Source organism: Argiope bruennichi, chromosome 2, assembly GCF_947563725.1.
Source record: "Argiope bruennichi chromosome 2, qqArgBrue1.1, whole genome shotgun sequence".
Classification (NCBI taxonomy): domain Eukaryota; kingdom Metazoa; phylum Arthropoda; class Arachnida; order Araneae; family Araneidae; genus Argiope; species Argiope bruennichi.
The window spans coordinates 145,876,502-145,901,099 of NC_079152.1; the positions used below are offsets into that span (position 1 = coordinate 145,876,502).

Sequence of the window (24,598 nt, forward strand, 5' to 3'; positions counted from 1 at the left end):
GATTTTAAATGGAAAGAGCCCGATAATATGTTTAATGGCTCTTAAACTGTTTTTTTAAAAGTATTTTTCAAGTAAAAAACTCGTACTTTCAAAGAAGATAGAAGGTTTTGTGGGAAAAAAAAACAATAACATCGAATCGCAGTTATCATTTATACAAAAATGATCAGAAAGCAAAAATTTAAATTTTTTACGATAGAAAAAAAAAATTAAACAATCGCATTGCTTCAAAGACTTGAAATTGTCTATGGCTTAAAAAAATTGACTTGAAAAAGACTTGAAATTGTCTATGGCTTAAAAATTGTCTATGGCTGAGTTGGCAGACTAATTTTAATAAATGGATATTCAAACAAGAAAAGAAAAGTGCTTCTTTTCTACCCATTTACCAATCCATTTTTGGTCATTTGAACCAAAATTGAATTTTTTTTTTCATTTGATATGATTGTTAAATTACAAGTCACGGAGCAAAGAATATTTAGAGATTTGAAATTTCATAACCGAAAACAGGCCATCAAATGCTTGTATTTTGAATTTAAAACTGACAAATCTACTGGAAAATTGGTACATCGATTATGTTTTTAGCCAATATTACATTATTATAAATAAGAGAAAATGATGTCTTACGTCCATTTCGAAAAAAAAAAAAAATGCTTTGCCCAAGATGGTTTTATAGAAGAATTTCAAAAAATAAATAGAAGGTTCGGGCAGAACCAAAAATTTTTTATCAGGAAAATTAAATGGTGTTATTGAATTTGAATAGTTTTTACGCATGTATGATCCCAATAGTAGCTGTTTATTGCAAGATGATGATGATGATAACAAATATGAATTAATTTTAGTAAAGAATCTAGAAAACAAGTAATGGAAGTGTTTCAAATTGTCCGACTTCAGTTAAATTTTATTTCTAATTTTTTTCTATTAACTTCCTTAAGAAAACATTATCTTACTGAATAAAAGTTCAAAAGTTATTTTAAAAAAGCATCGGGGAAAATATTATGTTCAAAAAGTCACTAAGGATATCTTTGTACAAAACTGATTTTCTTTTTATATTTGAATGTGCATGAATATGCATATATTTAAAAAAATAAATTTTTTTGAATGTTTACCCTTTCTTCTTCAGACCTAAAAATTGAGCTTTGCATAGGGGTTTTCAATAAGAAAATGTTAAAAACCTTATATAATCTTTATCGAAATTTCTAAATACGTTTTTTATATTCAATTTTAATATAATGACTGTATTACATATAAGTTTAAAAAAATGAGCCAATGTGGGTTAAACAATCAACAGTTGGAAGTTTCCCCTCAAATGTAAGACATTTGTCATTTTATGGCGTTGCGACATTTATTTTTTTATTTAATATAACAAGAAAAACTTTTCAAATTGATGAATTTTGTAAATTTTCTAAAAATACGTTTTGAAAATTTTAAATTCATGAGAAATTTATGACGTTGTCAACAAATCGATAACATGAAATCATCTAGGATTTTAAATTATGAACTAAAAATAAATAAAAATATTATTAAATGTCAAAGAGTACTAGCATATAATTTGTAATTTCCGCTTATATTTAAAATAGTTTTCATTTTTTAAAAACAAGATAACAATAATTAGATATTTTATTTAATTTCTGTATAATTTCAAATAATAATTTGAAATGAATTATGAATTTTTGCAATATGAAGGCATTTGAAAATGCACAAAAAGATCCAAAATTCAATTTTTTAAAAGAAATTTGAATAATTCTCTTTTTATTTCATAACATCATGTTAATACTCAAGTCTCGAAATAAATAAACTTATTAAGCATTAATTGATGACGAAAAATATCGTATTAAGTCATATAATTTGCAATTTTAGTGAGTTATCTTAAATTTCAAATTTTTGATAAATATGGAATGTAAAGAAAAAAATTTCTTTGCCATGTACTATTATGTAATCCTGAAAATAACTCGTATTTAACATGAAAGTAATTCGCATTCATCTAACTTTAAGCAAATCTTAATGTATTTCCAGCTTTTATAACACGGGGTATCTTTTTATATAATATTAAAACATGTGTTACATTAATTCTTATAGAAAACTGCTTTGTATATTTTCAAAATCTTTTCACGAGATATAATTCGCAATTTAATAGCAAATTAAAGATCACAAATAAAATGCTGGTTTTCGAATGTAGAGTTTATTTTGCATATCGCAGTAGTTTTTTTCCTTGATAAATGCTTTTAATTACAAAAAAAATCGGAAAATTATATGATTTTAGAAAGAATATTCTGAAATTTTAGTAGAATTTAGTTAATAGACATTGTTCTCTTTAATTTCATTTATCTCGACATTTGTCAAAAATGTGAAGTTGCATTAAATTAATTTCCTGGCAAGAATTTAATTTTGATGTGGAAACTATAGAGAGAAATAATTTTATAGAAATTAGTCTATTTGCCAGATAAAAATTTTATATATTTTATATTTATATATTTTGTGTAGTTTTCTTCTATTAATCCAAAAAGTTTTATACAATGGATAAAAAAAGGCCTCTATACGTTGAAAAAAATTTGAGGTAAATTTTTACTTGAATATTTTTGATATTTTGATTGCCTATGTATAGAGTATTTGAGTTGTCTATGTATAGCATATTTACTCTAAAAATTATCTAATAATTATACAATTATTTTAAAAATCAATAGTGCGTCAAAAATGTCTATGTAATGTAACTTCATTTAAATGTAATAAAAAATTATACAGAGTTTAAATTCGCTTGTGAACTTTGCATGTTCTCATTAAAGATTGATTTAATTATAATTTGAGCATTAGGTGATTTTTCAATTATTCTTGAAATTAAAATCTGTAAAGCAATATTTGAAAACAATATACCAGCAAAGCAACGATGGGGTAAAGTTTCGTAACTGTGTCAATAAATAACTATAGAAATCTGAAAAAATATATATATATTCTAAATGATGTGGTAAAAGTTCAGAGTTGGTTTACAGTCATGAATCAAATATAACGGGAGCTGTGGAAACTAAATTATCGGTGTTTATTTATTGAAATAAAAAGACAACTAATATAAAAAATTCCTTCTCAGAATGTTAAAAATAAATAAATGAAATAGATATAAAAGCTATATAGGTAAGAAGCCTCAGTTAGTGAAGGCAGCAGAAACAAAATTAGAAGAGGCAATTTGCTAGATTATTTTTATAATTCCTTTATGTAAATAACTTCTCCACTATGAAAGCTGTTTTCTTTCCAAACTTCGATAGGCCATAAAAAAAAGACAAACGTAGAGTACAAAATGAATTTATTGTCAAAAATTACATACAATCATAGTTACTTTTTGACAAAATTGCTGTGAAGAATCGGCATTTGTCATATCAATAGATCCGGTTTGCTATATTTTCTCTAAAAAAGTTGCTATTTGTAATGAAAGTCAGGTCTTAACGTTCCATTGAAGCTCCTCATAATTGTGAATTAAATTTCTTTTAAAGAAAGAATATGAAGCAAGAATGTCTAAATATTAATTCTCCAAAGTCACCATTTTACATGCTTCGAATTCCAACATTCTTCGTTTTCTTTCAACTGAATTGATTAATCTTTGATCCTTCATTGCGAAAGCCTCGTGCCCTAGTCTCTCTTCATGGAGAATGCGGCTTAGAGCCGACTGATTTTCATCTGTTGCCTGAATTGTATAGCTGGCTAAGATGCCAAAATAATATTTCCAGACAAATGAAAAGCTTTAAAAAAACGTTAAGGCCATCGCACACCACTGGGAGCAGTTACTCGAAGAGGATAAATTAATCCAATTATTTGACAAATGTCTGGATCTTCGCTGAAATTATGTTGGAAAGTAACCATGATAGTGCATAATTTTCATCATAAATTCATTTTATTCTTTATGCTTGTATTTTTTTTATAGTCATCCTGAGCTTTTAAAAAAACGACCTTCATATATGATCAATCATCGTGTTCTTATTTGTTATTCGATGCTTTTACTTTTGTGTCAAGACAGTGTGAAGGAATATTCATCCTGAAATTGCTTTAAAATATTATTTTCTCTTTAACTTTTCATATAATATCAGACAAAAATTATTCTTATTTAATGGGTAAATATTAAAAAAATTTTTTAACTTTAATTTTTATTCACATCTTAAAATATCCTTAATTTTAATTAAAAAAGCTACATTTACCAAAAAGATAAAAATGACAACATAGTTTATTACTCACAAAAATAAAACTGTCAAGTTATAAAATGGCATGTACTCTTAAATTTTTAATGAGACTGCCACGGATAAACTAAAAGATACATATTTGGTAATGTAATTCATCACGCGAATTCTACATTATATCTGCTTCAGATCAGATGGTTGTAGTAATTTTAACTCTAATTTTCGAACGCTCATTCGGCAGCGTTGGAGAAAAGCCTGGATTTTCTATCCTCTTAGAAAAAGGAATTGATCAGGGCTTCTATGAGGCAAAGTTATGTTGCTGCGAGGTCAAATAATCGAAAGTAATTATTATTGCTCGAAGAATTTTATGAACAACGGGTTTTTCGAATAGATGATAGCCGAAAAAAATATCCTTTTCGCACAATTTTCAAAAAAGCCCTTACGATTCGCCCCTCCACATAAAATTACGGACTTTGGATTATGCCGCAAATACCTTGCACCGTTGGCATGAATCAAGTACTTTTACAGAATCTAGATATTGAATATGTATTTGGGACGTCTTTCTTTTCCGAACGCTTGAAATCAAAATTTGACACGGAACTATAATTATAGTAACAAAATCAGATACCGAATTTCATTGATTTCAGTTATTAAGTTTCAGTTCATTAAGTTTTTAAGTTTTTTCTATATTCAAATATTCCTATATTCAAGTATATTCAAACAAAAGTACAGACCGATATGTTTGATAGATATTTGATTTGACATTTTTGACAGATATGTTCAAAATTTGATAAGAATCTGTATTTTAAATGTATCAAATGTATCAAAGAATGGGTTTTAATGTGTATCAAATTTTTTTCTATCAAGTTTTAAAGTTATCGAGCTTACTTGTACTTGAATAGAGACAGGCAGAATTCCTATTAATGGATTTTACTCAAAATTTGATAAAAAAAGGAGATATTTGAAGTCCATATACCAGATTCCCTTCATCTAGCTTAAAGCGTTTTTGAGTTATCGTGTTTATAGATCATTCAAAATTATTCCACTGAATGTGGAAATTCATCACAATCTCGAGTTTGAAATTTTTTGATGATTATAATACAACAATTTTGTCTACGAAAGGTAAAGAAAAAAATGAGGCGGGAACTTGTATTTAAACACAACAGACAGAAATTCAGAATGTGCGCTTCACAATGATTCCTAAAATAAAGATATAGCACAGCAAAGTTTTATTCTTACTTGGTAATTAAACAATCCCAAAACTTCAAATTCTTGAAAATTTTAGAACTCGTAATTAAATATCTGTAATTTTTAAAACAGAATATAAATTGTTAAATTCAGAAATTATATTATATTACATAATATTAAATATAACTATAATCACTTGAAAATGATGGAAATAGAAAGTTTCAGCAGTCATTTTTGATAAAGGAAACTGTTTCTGGAAGTGTTATCTTTTATGAAAAAGTCAAACAGATATAAATTGAAAATAGTCACTTTTATCAGTTGAATCTTTGGATTTCACATATTGCAATAGATATATGAAATTATGTTATCATGGATTGTGGCTTTATATTATTAAATTTGTTTAGTTAAAAAAAATCAAATATATTTTCGTTTTCTTCCAAAAATGGTAATTTGTTATGTTTCATTCAAAAATGCTTTTTAAAGTGAAGTATTTGTTGTTATTAATTGCGTTTTACAGAAATATTACCTTGAAAGTATTTAAAAAAAAGTTATTCAAATTCAATGGTTTTACTTTAAGTAAGAATGAAATAATTTATTCGTTGCAAAAAATCCTCAATATTTGGTTGAGAATAGTTCTAAAACCGTTTCTAGAATTCGGAACTGTTGTACGAAAGTTGAAAGTTGTAACAATTCGTTAAAAATCTGGAATAATTTTTTAATTCCTTTTATATGATTCACAACACTCAATTATTCGGATGACAAAGACGATAAACTGCATCGGCAATATCTTCTACTGTCATCTGTGTCACACCAAGCATTAGATATGCGATATTCAACGTTATGAATAATAGGAAATTAAATTAAATATTTCGGGAATTATTACGCATTACTTATTACTTGAAAGCATAATAATTTCCGAAATATGAGTAAAAGTCTGAAATTTAATTTATTTGAACATCTAACAATATTAAAAATGTTTCCTTAGATAGTCAAAATATGTCAGAAAAAAATATAGGCAGAAAAAAATTATATTGTTTGCATCAACAGACTGATTATTTTCATTTTGTTATTGCTACTGTATAATGTTATGGCTAAAATATGAATGTACATAAAACTGCCACTTTTCATTCACTTTGAAGCTTAACTACTCGATATTTTAAATTTAGGAATACAATCTGTTTATTAAAGAACCCTGGAAACACATTCAAATTCTTAATTCAACTAATATTGTATTCAATGAAAATTTATTTAAAGTTTCTTTTAATAAAGAGGAGAGATAAAATATTAATCTATTAATAAGACTGTATTTAAAAAAAATCACGTTAGGGTGTATATAAGTTGTGTGTCATTCAATAAAATAAGTTAAGTTTAATAAGAAGCAATTTTTTTAGAAAAGATATCTTAATAATTTAAAATTAATTTATACTGGTATAGATATTCTGGTATAAATATAATACTTAGAGATAGATTCTTTGGTATAAAGTAATACTGAATATCTATAAACTCTAGAATATCGTTGCATTTACGTGCAGACATCGTGAGATTATAGTTGTCTAACATACACAAACAAAAATTCAGCTTTAAAAATTCTCTCATACTTTAAAGATTAAAATAAAAAATATTTAAATAAAGTAAATGCCTTGCAATTAAATTAATAAAATGTTTCTTAGCACTCTTTGTTTTTGTAATGTTTACAAAAACATTATTTGTTTGAACATAAAATAAACTGTTGTGTTTAAACGAAACATCATAATATTTTCAGAATAAAATATGTTAAAATATGCCTTCTCTTTAACACATAATAATGATACGAGTTCCAAAGAAAAAAATATGGAATAATTTTACGACAATTATTCTTGTTATTTCACTCAGACGCGTTGATTTTACACACTTAATATTTCGCATCTTTAGTAACTATTTATCGTATTATAAATCCATATTGATGAGTTCCTTGTTTTTGAAATCTGTGCTATATGGGACATGACGAAGAGTTTAATAGAACGTATTATAATTGAAAATTTCTGATCATTCATGTCGCGACTTAATAACAGCTGTATAATTTGTGCCTGAGCCATACTTAAAGTAATAAATAATACGAGTTACATTTAATTATACGTTTAAAGCAAAGCAACGCCATTTTGCATACTAAATGAAGTGTTAAGATATGTTTTCTGCACTCATTTATCGGGAAATGAATGATTTAAACCCTTATTTCGCATTCATGCTTCAATTAAAATGATACAACAGAAACAGCATTCTAATTTTCATACATATTTATAACCAAACGAATAAGTGATTTCAATAAAGACTGAATGCGACTGAAATATTAAATATTAAGACGATTTCTAGTTAGCTAGATTCTTTGAAATTGAATCTTAGAATGGACATTCATCAATATTCTTGACTTGCCCAATGATTTTGACCGCCTGAAGTTCCTTCAGAAATCGCTTAAATGTTTTTCCCCACTTAAATATTTGACCCCCTCGCCTACATGCACGGCATAAGAAATCATACTAAAAATTAACCAAAAGCCTCGTTAACTTGTGATGGGAAAAAATTCGGTACAGTTCACACATTTCCCATAACCTGCTGGAAAACGTGAGTTAGGTTTCCTCATGTGAGCTATGGCTGCTAATTATGGACCAGCGCGTATTCTGGTAACATGACTACTGTCCTACGCCTCTTTGCCATGATGAAGAAAAAATGATAATAGACTTGAAGTTGCTGGTGCTTTACCGATGATAGGCTACCGCCATAAGTTTTAACGCGTTTTGTATTCACGCCATAGACTAATTGCTGAGTTGATGTTATTAAGGTGCCGACCTTGCTTGGTCGTCGTAAATGGGGTGTAGGTTCGATGCACTGACACGCGTGTGCGCTATATGGCAACTCGTGAGAAACTTTTTAAACGAAAAATGCATTAAGAAGAAGGTTAGATTGTTTCTGTAAATGTAAAGACCGTTTTTAACAGGATTTTGTCCACTTACTGCTCAATATCGTGTGGCGCATTTTACAAGGAAGTGATGGAGTTGAATAACATTGCTTTCGTATTTTTAATGTTTTAAAACAGCTTTCTTGTGTAATAATACATATTTATCACTGTACAGGCAGAAAGTTATTGTTTTTTTTTATGTTTAATTGAAAAAAAATATCTAATGTTAGATAAGGAAATATCACGATGTGAATATGGATTGACAATTCATTTGTCTTTTTCAATTAATTTATAAGAATGTATATATTTTGTGGCTTTATTATTTTTAGTGCTGCTTTATTTTTTTGCTTCTATTTTATCTCTTTCGATTTTCATTTTTTGTAATCTCCTAATCAAGTCCAGTATATATTTTATCTTTATATTGTATAATCCTTTTTTTTTTTTTCTTTTCAAAATACTTAGCTAATTTTTGGAAAAGCTGAATAAGATGATTAAAGTTTATAATAGGCTTTCAACTCGATTCAATAGCTAATTATTCTGTGACACAATTAGTTATACCATACAATACTCTGAATAAATAAATTATTATTATTATTGGTTTGTGGGTTTTGTTTTGATAAAATGAAAGGAATTGTTTGATCATTTTACCTGTTCAACTGATGTCAATTTTTTGAATGAGAAAATTAGTTCGGTGAAAGGAAATTAGAGAAACAAATCATTGCACTTTAACAATTCGGAATATGGTAATGTACACATTACCTAAGTAAAGAAAAAAAAAAAAAGTTTATTCTTCACTTAAACCGAAAAACAAAATTAGTTCATTTGCTGATTACTTAGATAACGAGTACATTAAAAAATTTCTAACTTCAATGAAAACTTATAAATTACTTTATGATTTGAAAGTTACATGAACTGATAAAGAATGCTCATAAAAACCTGTTTATTGTCATTCAATATGTTGTGATATTTTCTTTATAAAAACACAAAGGTGAAAATTAATTCCTTCACCTTTTAATAAGACCCAGTTCGCTTTCTTAAACAGTAAGGAATATTTTCGCCATCTTTAACCGGCAATCGTTAATTTTTTTATATCCCATGCTACTTTTTTTTTGTGTAACACTTTGCAGCAATAATTAAACCAAAATACTAGGATTAAAATATATGTTGCCAAAGGGTTGCAAACTGCTATGCTAAATTAATTTAAATTTAAATTTATTATGTTGATTAAAAGCATTTTTTATAAAAATTAGGCATGATAAATTTTGTTGTCTACGTATCATTTATTCTTACACCTTTTATGGTTAATCAGAAATTGCTATTTATTGCCAACATATGCATTTTTTTTATATTTCATTGTTCATTATTATTTAACGCCTACTACTTGGCTATAATAATATTATTATATGATTGAAACAAGGTTTAAGCATAAAAAGTGGGAGTAGAAAATCTTGACTTATCTTCTAATGTTTCGAAATTAAAACAATAAATTTCTGCCAATAAAGGTCTGAAATGTATAATTTTTTCTTCACGTGCTGTCAAGTTCTTGCTTTTCATGGTTTTTATGAACTGGAACTTAGCTTGTTAATTTTTTAAATCTATAGTATTGTCGGCTTTACTTTCAAGGAAGTAGAAAATTTGCATAGAAAAAGTATTAATATCGTTATTCGTTAATGAGATTTTGAAGATTAAGTTCACAACATTTTCAGCATATATATATGAAATAACCTTTCGGAATCCGAAAAAATTCTTTTATTTGGGAAATTATGTTTTATATTTGTATATAAACAACATGATGAACAATAGACAAAAATTCAAAAACTATAAGTTTGGTATATTATAAATATAGAATGTCATTTTTGCACCAAAATAGTAGTTTTGTCTCAGAAAATACGAATGGAATATTTTTTATCATTTCGATCTAAAGTAATCTTTGCATACACATTAACTGAATTAGATACTCTAAAACTGCTGATAAATTAGGGTACTTCAAGAATATACTGCTGTAGCTATTCACATAGAATTATTAAAAACTAGCCGCCTTTAGCGACCAGCCGGTTCGCCAATCTTAATGTTCGTTAAAATTTTAATAATTAAATAGTTTATGCAATTCCAACTTTAATAGATTCTTCAGCAAAATATTTTAAAACTTCAAATTTTGATAGTCATATAATTTACTCATAATATTATAAAGGCCTTCAGTCATAACGTGATATGTATCTCTCTCATTTTCTGTTACCCCTCGTAGAATTTATGCTTTAAATTAAAGTGTAAATGATTAATCTGCAATTAATATAATAATATTTTTTACTGAAACAAAGCATTTTTTTTAATAATATGATTACTGATAATAGAGTCACTGAGCGTTTAAACTTTATGGGCACTAAAGAATATCTTTCTTAATTTATGTAATATCTCAAGAATTTGTCAACAAAAATTTCTCAGATTCATCATGAAAAGATCGATTCATTAACAATGTTTCATTTTAAATGCATCAAACCGTAAGAAAATAAAATGAATCGTTTAAAATAATCGGTCTAAAACAGGTTTAAAAAAACTACTTAAAAAACGATGTACTTAAAACTATAAGCATATACAAAAAAATATATAACTAACATAAATACAATTTAATTACAAAAGCATGCAACTAACCTAAAAATAATTTAAATCATTGAAAACAGGTTAAAAAAAAACTACTTAAAAACGATGTACTTAAAACTATAAGCATATACAAAAAATATATAACTAACATAAATACAATTTACTTACAAAAGCATGCAACTAACCTAAAAATAATTTAAATCATCCGTTGATAGAGGTTGTCATGACAACAACCAGGACAATGCGCATGCGTGAATTTTCTTCGCCAGTTGGGTAACGCAAATGCGTGAATTTTTCTACGCCAGTTGGGGTAACGCTATGCAGATTAGACATTTTTAATTTCCTTTATTCTGTGTTATTTTAATTCAAAAGTACTTCAGAATGAATCTGAAACATGGATTAATTAACAATGTTTCATTTTAAATGCATAAAACATTAAGAAAATAAACAGAATCGTTTGAAATAATCCGCCTAAAAATGTTAACCCTAGCCTCATTACTGTTGGGAGAAAAAAACTGAAGCCTTACTCATTTGGCGGTGGGGAAAATGGAAGATTATTTGGGCGGAAAAGTTGGCGGTGGGGAAAATGGAAGATTTTTTTGGCGGGAAAGTTAGTTTTTAATTAATAATTAAAATTTCAAAAAAAGGGACCCCAGGTGCACATTCCCGACTTCTAAGGTATACATGTACCAAATTTGGTAGCTGTATGTCAAATGACCTGGCCTGTAGAGCGCCAACACACACGCACACACACACACATTGAGCTTTATTATAAGTATAGATATGTGACTATGTTAAAAATTTGTTTTATGTTATATGTTAAAAATTTATGTTCTTAATGTTTGGACAGGCTTCTTTATAAAACTTTTCAAATTTTGTTTCTAAGTCTATTTTTTGGGAAGTTACATTGATTTTTATAATTGCCTTTACATAAGTTTTAGTGCTATTTTACATCTTTAGATGTCATTTTCACAAATTCTAAACTTTGATAGAATTTTCTTATTTAAACCCTTAGAAATTGAAATCTAAACCCTATTTTTTGTTCAAATTTGGCATAACAACTTTTCAATATGTTTTGTAGTATATGAATTAAAGAATAAATAATCTATTCATTTTGAAATATTTTATAGTGGTTTTAGAACTTCACGTTGTAAAATAAAAATCGAAAATTTCGTGTTATTTATCAATTGAAATCCAATATTTAACGAATGTATAGACAATATAGATATTCAAGAACAAGATAATATATTTTGTAAGCTATCTGCTAAACTTTAAGAAAATCATATAAAAAACCTGTAAACTAGTAGATTTTTGCTTTATGCCTCTTTTTAATTTTTTTTTTTTTAAAAAAAAGACATTTTTTCCTATTTAAAAAAAAAAAAAAAAACTTGTATCTTTTTATTTCATAGATGTTTTTTCAATCTTTTTTACTCAAATATTCAATAATATGCTTTCGAAAACGTTTTTCAAAAAACAATTGAACTCGAACGTAGTCTTCAGAAAACCATTTCAATATTTTTTCAAAATATCGTGCTAAAATGCAAATTTCTAAAATGAAAATGAATTTGCTTATTTATTATTAATAATACCTTTCATCGTTAAATAACCTGACTTTTTATGGCCATGAGATTCTATGAGATATACATTTCAGGGTTTTTAATTGTTATCAATGCATTAATTTTTTTTGTTATTTTATATTAAATCGGTGACTTTAGATATAGGTTTCCTTTTGTAAAGCATCAGTATTTTTTCAATAACTTCTTGGAAAGGATATATTTCTTTCGTTTTTGCGTGTCTGTTTATTTTAAATGAGCATTCATAATTTTATCGTTTCTGTTCATGAAATACCGCATACTAAATTGGAAAAACATTTTGGGTCCTTTACTGCATAATTTGGCATGCATTTTATAATTCTGCCCTGAAAAGAACGACTTCTCATTTCAAAGATTAGAAGAAAATGAATGGAATTATATACAAAGCACATTAAGCAAATTGAGTTCGAACACCATGCAGTGAAAACTATGCACAATTCTTTTCTTTTTTGGAATATCTGTTTTTCTAAATGTTTTCATTTTTCAAGACAAAATTGTTTTGCTTGTATTGCTCAATTTAAAAACAGAATTTTTTTTTCTCATAATTAATTTTTAGTTTTTAAATCTCGAACTTTGCAAAACTTTTGACATTTTTAGCAATCGAAAAGGATATAGTGTAAACATTTTTCTATAAATAGGAATAAATGTACTTTTAAATATCAAGACGTGCTTAGCATTTCATTTAAAGTGATTCTTAGCAATAAAAAGTCGTTGATTTCAAATGAGCGCAATTAGGCTAATTATAATTTCCGAGGATTCTGTGATTACTGTTGAAAATTGTATTCGAGTAAAAAAACACTTTGCGAAATTCAGTTCTGTCTCACGACAGAATATTCAACAACCTAATAATTAAGTTTGAAAATATGCGAATGGGATATTTTGTAATTTTTTTAAAAAAAATGGAAATAAATACAGCGTAGACATATCACAAAATAATCAATTTGTTGATAGCTTATTAAAAGATTATCTTACAAGACTGTAAGTTTTGTGATATATAATATGTAATGAAATTGTTCATTATTTTTTTTTTCTTTGAAATATAACAATTTTCTAAACAGTCTTGTTCTTGAAATATTACATTTTTATGTAATTACTACTCATGAAAGCGATGCTCTTTATTTTTAGAGTTTTTTTTTATATTATAATTGCAGTTGTTTTACAAATATTCTTTCATTTTACACATATGCATAAAATGTAAACATAATTTTGCCGATGCGTGGCCGAAAAGATAAATCTTTTGAAATTTTAACCACGGAAGTCATGTTATGTACAGAGAAAAAACGATAAGAGATGCATCAGTCTATATCGTAATACAAGAGCGAAAGTGATTATAATTTTTCCCTTCAATGATTTTTCTATAAGATTCTGACAGGGATTTCTTTGACACTCATCGATTTAGGCAAATGGATCTTAGGTATCTTTAAAAAAGTATGAATGAAGGCTAAGGATTTTTGAACCTTTGTTCCTGGTGTGGGAATCACAGAATCAGCAGTTTTATTAAGGGCTTTTTACAATTATTTAAATAAAAAAGTGGGAATCGGATGAGGAAATAAGAGAACATTTTATTATAGAATAAAGTTAAAGTAGGCTAAATAAAGATAAAAATTAGGAATTAATTAGGATTTAAATTAGAATAAGAGATATCATTCCATGTATTTCTAGATAAATGAATATCTGCAAAAATGGACAGTTAGAAAATGATTCCACATTTTCCTTTATAATACTAGTGTGTTTGTAAGACCACCATTATAGAGAGGGAAAAAATTCAAAGTAAAATTTTTTTTAAAAAAATAGTTATTATATTATTTGAATTATTCGTTGTGCAGCGAATTCACTTCACTTTAACCTTGCATAGGAATTCACATTTTAATGTAGTTTTCAACACCGAAAATTATCTGCAGAATAATAATAGATTCCTAATTTCATTGCTCTTTAAAAAAATCTCAGAATCAAAATGTAACCAAATATCTGCATTTAAAGCTTTCAAAGTAAGTAGTAAAGCGGATTTTCTACTTATTGAAGAAAATAGCAAAAAACCATTTAACTTTCAAGTGACCAGAGTTCTTTTAGAGCACAGGAAGCGATGGTCCACCTGCGAAACTCAATGCCGAAGCGACACTCTTTAAGGTCCCATAAATATTAGATCGCCTATCGGTCCTTATTCTCAAGCATCTCAAAGGAAATACAGCAAGAAACGGGACGCTATCTTCCTCCGGCCGACAATGCGCCATAATAAGCTTTCACACCCATGCCATACTAAAACGCATAGGAGTGACCCCCGTTAAGAGCAATGTTTACAAGGGGGCTTGATTCCAGTCTCCTAGGTGTTTGTTACACACCATTCTTCCATGCTGTGATTTATGTGGTCAGGAGACTGGACATAAAACTTCTCTGCCATCAATACCATTATCCAATCTTTCTTGGGCAATAAATTACTGCGGCCGCTGCTTGTGAGATGTCCAGGTTGAATTACTGCTGCCAGAAGGCCCATAACTGCTCGCCCTGTCCCAGGCATTCGATATCGATTTATGGGCTGGAAGGGTTGAGAAGTAATGTGTTTGTTAGTCGATGCGAGATGTCTTAGTTTACAACGGTTTGCAGAAGGTTGTAATCAAATGTTGTGTTACGTCTCAGAATGAAAAACATTGTTTTGGTTTAACTGGGTTCGTTAGTTAGGATTTTTAGATTTGGAATCAAATATTAATGACTATATAATAAATAGGAAAATGCTTGTTAAAAGTTTCAAAGTTATTAATTCTAAACTATTTAATACTACCAACAACTTTCTATTTGGATTATGCTATTAAGCCATCCATGCGAAGTAGTAATGTGTGCTATGCCACCAGTAAATATTATCTCTCATTGTTAGGAAATTATCTCTCAACATTGATCATATACACTGACAATTCTAACTTAAATAGGGTGAAATTAAAAAGATCTCCTCGTTATTGTATTCCATCTTCAACGATTATGTCACTTATATACCAGATCAGAATCTCTAGTTCTGTATGCAAAAAGCGTTAAAGCACTTAATTTATGTTCGAGGATGATTTTTAATCCAAAAGTACAACATTTGGAATACGTCTTAAGATTTAAAAAAAAAAAAAGAGAGAGAGAGAAATTTTTTTGAATTTTTTAAAATGATATGTTGCTTTTCAAATTTGGATTTCTTTTTTTACACACATTTGTCTATACCAATAGTAAAGATGAGTATGTGTATGTGTCTGTTGACGCTCTACAAGCCAGACTGTTTAATCTATAACTACTAAATTTGGCGCTTATATACCTTCCAGGATAGAAATGTGCATCTCGGTATGTCTTTTTAAAAAAAGTTTGATTAGAATTTTAATTAATTAAAAGTTAAACTGGATTTTGACATCTTAGCGAGATAACTTCTGAAAACATTATCCATAAAAATAATTTTATGCCGTTTCATTTAAAAAACATTTAAAAAAATTGTTTTTAAATGGTACAAGTTAATAGTTATGTGAATTTTTTCTGAAATTTGGTAATTTAAAAAAAATATTTTTTGTCTTATTTCCAGCAATAAATTTTAATGTTGTCCTGAAATTCTAACCGTTTTCATTATTTCATCACTTATCTGATCGCGTGATTTTCATCATTTGTTGAAGGTTAAAAATAAAGGATTTTGTTTGAATATCTGTGTTGCTTATGAAGGGATGAAAAGTATTGACGATACAATATGATGAAATTTAGAAGACAAATGAATCGGAAATTTACGTTTTTAATATTTCTATAATGATGCGGGATTGATCCCCATTAAAAAGATTCAAGTGCATGATAAACAAAGCTTATGTAAGACGTTTAAAATCACACGGCTTTAATGTTTGATAATTTCGCAGAATCATGATCATTAAGTCATGCCCTTACGCTTTACATAAAAGTTAAATATTACCAATTTCCCTGATAAATCAGCTGGTCGCTAAAGGCTACTATTAACTGGATATTTATTTTTTAAATTTGAATCAAATTAGATAGATCTAATTATAAATTAGATAGATTAACCGAATATTTATATATCTAGCAAAGCTGATACGTCAGTGGACTGGTGTCCATTAAAAATTTTCCTCAATGAACAAAGCATATATACGGCAATTAAAATAACACGGCTTTGATGTTTGAGAATTTAAGAGACATCATAGACACGAAAATATATTTAAAAAGTTTAACTAAAACTATGTAAAAACCAATATACCTGACGAACCAGCTGGTCACCAAAGACAACTTATTTAACAATAAGAAAGATAACAATAATCTTATTTGTAATTCATATAGATGGTATTTTCAATTTCTTCTGGATGTAAAAGAGTTTTAGAAAAATATCTAAACAATAAAGGGGAGCTACAGGGTTTATTTAATTATTATTCTAATTTAATTATAATTATACCTAAAGTAAATTTTGCTTGAAAGTTCTAAAAACGTCCACGATAAAATTTTTGATTCCGTAAAATGTTCATGCATAAAATGAACAATAAATAAGAAACAAAGAAAAAAAATTTCCAATAAATAATACAGTTCAAAAATTATTCATTCTATAAAATATACCATTAATAACTCATTACTTTTCGATTATTAAATACTTTTATAATTGAAGTAACAAAGCTTAATTCATTAACAAAACTAACTTTGTGTGTTAAAAAACGATTTTATTTTTGAAATTAAAAAAAAAAATTAGAAAAAAAAAGTAAAACAAAATGGAGTACAAACAAAATGAACTCAGCATTTCTTAAACCTGTAAAAATATTTCTTATATTTTGCTGAATAAGTTACTTCAAAATAATTCTCATCGTTTTATGAGCGAAAAAATAACAAATAAATAAAACTACTCAACTACACTGAGTGGCTTTTCCTTTCTTTCAAAACTGAGCCACACATCTAGATTTTGACAATGCTAAAAATAGCCTTCTCTTTTGGTAATAGTAGCTAACAAAGAAAAATAATAAAATGCACTCTCCGATATCACGAAACATTTGATTCGGTTCAGGACGACGGGCCTGAAATATTTGACAACAACGACGACAAGCAACTTTGATGGATAGTAGATAATTTATTCGATAAGCACGTGTGCTCTCCGTACAGAAAAGTTATGTCATACAAATTTCACATTTTCAAATAACCATTGTGAAGAGAAGAATAGTGTCCATATCTGAAATGCATACAAAGTATCGCATCCACAGGTTGGAGGAGAAATGGCGATATCACTTTTGTCGCAGAGGCACAGCAATGGCAGGAGAACAAATCTATCTAAAGTTGCTAGCAGACGCTTCTTTTGGTTTTACTTGTGCAACTTGAAGACTTCTAAGCTGGCCTGAAAAAGAAAAAGCAAATATGTGCACCGTTGAGGAATTTTGGTCTATACTTGTGATTATTTTTTCAATATTTTAGAGTTAGATCGTTTTTTTATTGTTTGTTGACGTGGATGCGCATTTTGTGTAAGAAATAGAAGTACTTTATGAGGAAAAGAAACGTTGTGATCGTTTCTAAGTATAACCATCAATAACGCATAGGTATAATATTTACATTGACATAGTATAATAGATCAATAACTCATAGTAGGATACTTATATTTAACATAGTATAACGATCAATAGCGCATAGTATAATACTAATATCTAACATGTGTAATATAACGATCAATAACGCATAGTAATAATACTTGTATTTAACATAGTATAACGATCAATAACGCGTAGTAATAATACTTGTATATAAAAAAGGATAACGATTAATAACGCATAGTATAATACTTAGATTTAACATAGTATAATATTCATATTTAACATATTATAACGATCAATAACATATATTTGATTCACCTACTCCTGCGATCACAAGTATAATATTGTCACAAAGGGGGAAGGGAAAGGCATGAATACTGACAACCCAAAGGGATATTTTAATAGATCTCTAATGACTTCAGAAAAATAAGTGAAAGATTCTTTGATTTATGATTGTTTTATTTTTCATTCTTTATAACAAAAAATTGAATTATTTGGTTTATATCGTGATATTAGTATGCTACTGTATTTAGGGTATTAAGCAACGGGCTAGGATGAGTGGAATTTCTCTTGATTATTAGATCCTTCAACCTCATAGTCCTTCATCGTAATTACATTGGGTACAAATTTAACTTATCATTTTCAGCAGTTAAGGGAAAAAATTAATTATTGTGAAAAGAGACATTTTTAATAAAAATATCTTATAAAAAAGATATAATAAATAAAAATATTTAAGAAATTGTTAAAATATTATTTAAAAATATGTTAAAAGAGAAAAAAAAACTGCATTAATTAGAGATTTGAAAAAACAATCTAAAACACGATACAAAAAAAAAAAAATCTCTTTGAAGTAAATAAGAGGCAAGAAGTGACATAAATGAATGGCCACGCGCAAAACGCAGAGCCTTATTATAACCAGCGGGAATGGTCTTTCGACAATTTCCTCGCACACTCTCTAATAAAGGTGTTGTCTCCCCCCCCCCTCCCCGTCCCCGGCTCTCGCATAAAAATCTGGATCCTGAATAAGGCTTGTGAACGCCAAGAGTGATTAGACTTTTATTTTCAGACATGAGAGTTGCTTGCTTCTTATTATAATAACGGCAAGATTTGTGGATTAACAACATACGAAATAATAATTAATAATAATTACGAAAGATCGATCTTTGGCATGAATCTAGCGTTTTCATTGAATCTAATATGTGAACATTGACGATCAATCGCTGACACAGATGCCAGAAAATCAAATATCGCCTTTCTCAAGAGCGATTTAAGCCAAAATTTGACGTAGAACTGCAATGGTAGCCACAAGGTTATTTAAGTCATTGCATTTACATGCATGAAAAAGTGCAGATGTTCAACTCCTTAGTGGATCTGTATTTTAAATATTAAACCTCTGTATTGAACAGCTCTCCTTTTTATGCATGTATCGAGTTCACTTTCATTTGAACTTTCGGTCAGGCAGATTTCGCCCCAATGGATTTCGTTCTAAACTTAAAAATCCATACATTTGGCGTAAGGACCGTACCTCATTTTCATAATTCAAATCATTTTTTAATTATAACATTAGCAGACAGATGAAAATATATTTATCCAATATATTATATTTTCCAGGAAAAAACATGAAATGACGAGATACGCCAAGATTTCGATCTGAAATTTTTTAACATTTACAATACTTTTTCTACGTATACAAAAAAGTAAAAAAGTGCAAATTTAAGTTGCTCAGGTTTTTACAGGACTTGGGCATTTTGACTTAACTAATGGAATGTGTAAACCATGGAACAAGACAAGTATATTTACTATATATATGTTCTTTTCGACGTCTATTCCATGATTTTTTTGAAGTAAAAAGTGAAGTGAAAGCATTCGTATATTTGCTTCCTCTGACAAGAAAAAAAAAAGCATTTTGCTTTGATATTAAGTTTCTCACAACTTACCGACTTTTGCGATCAAATACCTTCTCTGTTAACATAAAAGTTATTCAAAAACAATCTACAAAGCATCATTTCTGTATTTAAAACTTTATCTTACATTTTAATGACTTTTTTTTTTATCCAATTAAAACACCGGTACGGTGGAAGAGATGAAAGGATTTTCGCCAAGTGCGAGATGAAATCTAATCTCACTATTCTCAAGACACACTCTCGGAGACTAGGCCTCAGGCCTATCAGCTGTCACCTCACCACATCTGCCTCGATGGGGATTAGGCCGAGAACCTAATCCTCTCTCTTCAAACCTGTCAACTGGAATCTAGACTTTTTTTTTCTTCTGCTTCCAGTTCTTTTTTTCATTCTGTTTTGGGTTTTGTCGCGAGTGTCGTGCGGTCGGCCTGTCTTTGATCGGATTTCGGGATCAGTCGGTGAATCGGTTTGATTGGATTTTGAGGGCTAAACCTTGGCTTTTCAGACGGTCCAATGACCCCCTTGACTCAAATATGGAAGATCTGCAACAAAGGAATTTGAAATGCACCCCTTCTTCTTCTTTTTTTTTTTTTTTTTTTTTTTGATGTTGCTGTGATCTTCGGGGAGGTCTTGTGTTTCAAGAGATCCATCGTCGTCATGGTTTTTAAAAGCACCAGAAGTCATATGTTTATCGCAAAAATAATGGAATAAACATATTGTTATGAACGACCCTTCTGGTATATATTTTAAGAAGTTGTTTGATAATCATTCATATAGCTAAACAAAATCCGGTATCACTATTTTTTTTCAGAGTTGTGCACTTTTTCATAGATTAGCTAATTGAATAAGTCAAAAAATATAAGGAATTGAAATTGAAAAATGTCCCTCTTTCATGTTTTGAGCTTTACGTTCATCCAGTTGTCTTTAAGAACGTGATAGTTCAAATGGAACAATTTATTGCAAAAAGAAATTTCCCTGTACGGTGCATAAGCATAGATAAACAAATGAATACATCGCTAAGTAATAAATTCAAAGGCAATGGTATTTTTCATAGATGCTCATTTTTTCATTGATTAAATTGAATATGTCAAAAAATATAGGAAACTGAAAAGCGACAACCTCTTTCATGTTTTGAGTTTTACGTTTATCCAATTGTCTTTAAAATCGTGATAATTCCAGTGGAACGATTTATTGGAATGAAATTTCACTATACAGTGCTTAAGCAAGTATTTCAACAAATAAATAAATGAATAAATCTCTAAATAATAAATCCAAAGAATTGAGTATATATTGTATATAAGAAAATCAAATCAATCAACTTGAAATAAATGGGACGCTTATTTTCCAATCATTGATTTTTATTAATGGAATAAGTTCTTAATGTTTTATACATTCGAAGATGCAAAAAAATGTATTGTTACATATTTTTAGTTCTTTGAAAATCTTCTTGACCTTTAAAATTCTTTTTTTATACTAATAATATTACGAATCTATGAAGTTCAAAATACGTTTGCCGAATTTTCAAAAAAAAAAAAAAAAAAAAAAAAATTATGTGGGCTAAGTGCATATAATTTTAAGCATTATTGTTTTTACATGATAAAAACTTTAAGCTCATTCAAAAAAAAAAAAAAAAAAAAAAACTTGCTATTACTTTTAACTTATATTTAAACCCTTATTTTTTTCTTGAATTATTTAATATTTTTGTTTTTTGTCATTTCACTCATCAAATCTACCGCAAGAAATTTATTTGTACCTATACAATATATTATGTTCCTCAGTTAAATGCATGGATTATTTTCAATAATATTATGCATATGTAGGATGAATATCTCACGTTTCTACTAGAAAGTGATAATTTAATTTCAAACAGTAAATAATTAACCGATCTAAGGAAATTCTAATAATTCGTATATTTAATGCTTTGTTCCAGATAAGGTCAAATTTCAATTAATTTTGATTTTTTTTTGTAGACAAGATCGGATAATAATGACTCAAAATCTAACATAATTTCGCCAATAGTTTCGTATTAATGGTAGATAACGTTGAAAGGGACTCAATAATTTAATCAAAGCCTTTTTTACTTTCTCATATATACAGAGAATGTATTTTAATAGAAAGAAAAAAACCCTCGAGATCCGAATCTCCACATTTTAGAGCCCCTTGCCTTCCCCTCACCCCCCCCAAAAAAATAGAATTATACATTTTTGTTTGAGAAGATAATAACTTCTAAAGCCTTTCAGCTAAACGGATAAAATTGGGTGTATGGTTTCTATTATTCAGTTGTAGATAATCCATCCTTGTGAATATCTGCCTGTCCGAACATAAGTTAACACGATAACTATAAAACGAAGATCGCTGCCTGGATAAAAATAGGTGCACAGATTTGATATTGAACATGTAGGTACTTATCAAATAAGGAATCAGACTCCTCAAGGGGTTGATCGTCTGTCAGTCTGGGCTCAAATTCAAAAACTCAACGATTTATATATGAAATTTAGTATGCAATTTTGTAACTTAAATTGAAGTTTTGAGTCAAAGTTTGGTTTCTATACGTTGAGAAGAATACGTAAAGAATGCACATTCGGTGTTCTAGTACTTGTGCATTAACCGCATCCTAGCAATTAATCTTACAAAAAAAAAATTCCCTAAGATAGCATTCTAATAGATTCTTCCTTAGCCATGGTAAATCAATGACATGCAATAAATACTACACAAGTGCATTTATTAATATGCAAAAAAGTTTTAAAGAGTCCATTTCAGTTGCTTATCTTTCTTTTATAGATTAAGCATAGAAAAAGTATTATAGTGAAAAAAAATACACAACCCTCAAGTTTCGATAAATATCAACATTTAAAAAATCTCGAAATAAAAAAAAAAATGGTTGCGAGAGGAGAAAGAGAGAAAGAAAATATTACGTCCGCGTGTCTGGTTTGAAATACTGGAAAAAAACGAGGTGAAAATTAGATGAAATATGTTATGTGGTCCTTATATTCGAATTATAGATCTGAAACACATTTTATATAATGCCAAAGGAATGAGCTATATATTCTCATAACCCATGCCTATTTAATTTATTGTATACAATGAATGTTCGCATAAAAATGTTCTGTTTAGAAAGATTCTTTGAACATGCATGTTGCCATTCAACATATACATTCTAGGTTATATAATCGCCCCTCAAATCTAAGAAAAAAATATTTTCGCCATTTTTAACTGCGTTTATTATATGTTGCAATTTTACCTAACAAAAATGTTAATTTATCCTTGTACAAAATCACCAAGATTGTTGGAATTAAAATGTAATAACAGCTTTTATTCAGCACTTTTTTAATACCAATTTTTAATTTTGTTTTAATATCGCCCCACTCATTATTAAAACTGTAACGCTCATTTTTATTTGATATTATTTGTTTCATATTCCTTGTGAATTATTGCAACACTTTCTCCTTTGTATTATTAGATAAAACTGAAACAAAGAAGCCCCGCTTCTAAAACAGAAGAAATAATCCATTGGCACTTTACTAAACACACAAGATCGAATATCTTTCTCAACGATAATTGATATAAATTTGCACATCTTATTGGTTTATGTTCTTTAACACTCTTAATTCTTTTCAAAAACTTCTAAATTCTTTGTGTTCAAATTTGGCAATAACTGAAAGTGCACCATTTGATAATATTTTGCCATTTGCAATAGTAAAATGATGGAAACAGAAAGACTTTCAGCTATTCATTTACTCATAATTTACAATTCGAGTTTTTATTGGTACTGCATATACTTATAAGTTGTTTTTTTTAACAAGCACTTAAAATATGGGGATTGTACGTGGAAGGATAAAACTAAGGACATTTTAGGATTCAGATATGCAAATTAAATATATATTTGTGCCAATGTCAAAAACGGAAATCAGTGTTGTTCTGTCTTATTCCATTTCCATTTGTTCCGTTAAGCGGATGTTGTTGACTAAAATGACAGCAAGATCCTTTTATAATGTTCCCAGCAGTTGGAAAACATGTTTTGAGCGCGCGATCGAAAAATCTATAAACATCTCACAGCAAATCTGCAGTCATTCTTTTTCGACGAAGTGTCGTAATCGGTTTCACGCTTGAATCCAGTCCGATACCTCCACCAGCAGATCCCGATTCTGAGCACTCTCATGGTCGATTAAGAAACTGGAGCATAGATCCGAATACTTGGATGGTTCTATTGAGCTCGAGTCCGAAACGGAAAGGTGGCTTGGTGCATTTGCTCCAGCACATTTGAATAAGTTGACAGTCGATACCAAATATCCGTATTTTTACTTCAGTGGTTCAGTGATTGTGAAGAAAAGGCGGAGCTCATAGTGTTCACACTTATGTAGGAGCTATCTTAGAAGATTAAAAAATGGATTTATTGAATATATGGATAGTTTATCTTACTGATGGATCTATATGGATAGTTTATCTTACTGATGGATCTATATGGATAGTTTATCTTACTGAAAGAATAATACAACTAAAAGTCATTAGACAAATTTGTAAGTTACTGAAAATGGTGATCCTCTTTCATTTAGAGAGAAAAATCAATGCTTTGACGTTTTTGTGTTAGCATAAAATTCCTATTTTTAAATGCAGTTTACATAACAAAAATTTTAACCTTCCGTTCAGTCTGATGCAAATTTAAAATATGTATAGCTGTCAAACCAATCCATCTCAAACATTGCAAGTAAGCACA

General features: G+C 28.5%; 1 protein-coding gene across 1 annotated transcript in view; it reads right to left on the reverse strand.

Moving 5' to 3' along the window:
• Positions 1 to 17,512: 17,512 nt before the first annotated feature.
• Positions 17,513 to 24,598, reverse strand: part of LOC129959371 (ubiquitin carboxyl-terminal hydrolase isozyme L3-like) — a 41,503-nt gene continuing 34,417 nt past the window's right edge. The window contains exon 8 of the mRNA XM_056072194.1: positions 17,513 to 17,793. The gene's annotated coding sequence lies outside the window, so the exon portion shown is untranslated. The remainder of the gene's footprint in view (positions 17,794 to 24,598) is intronic.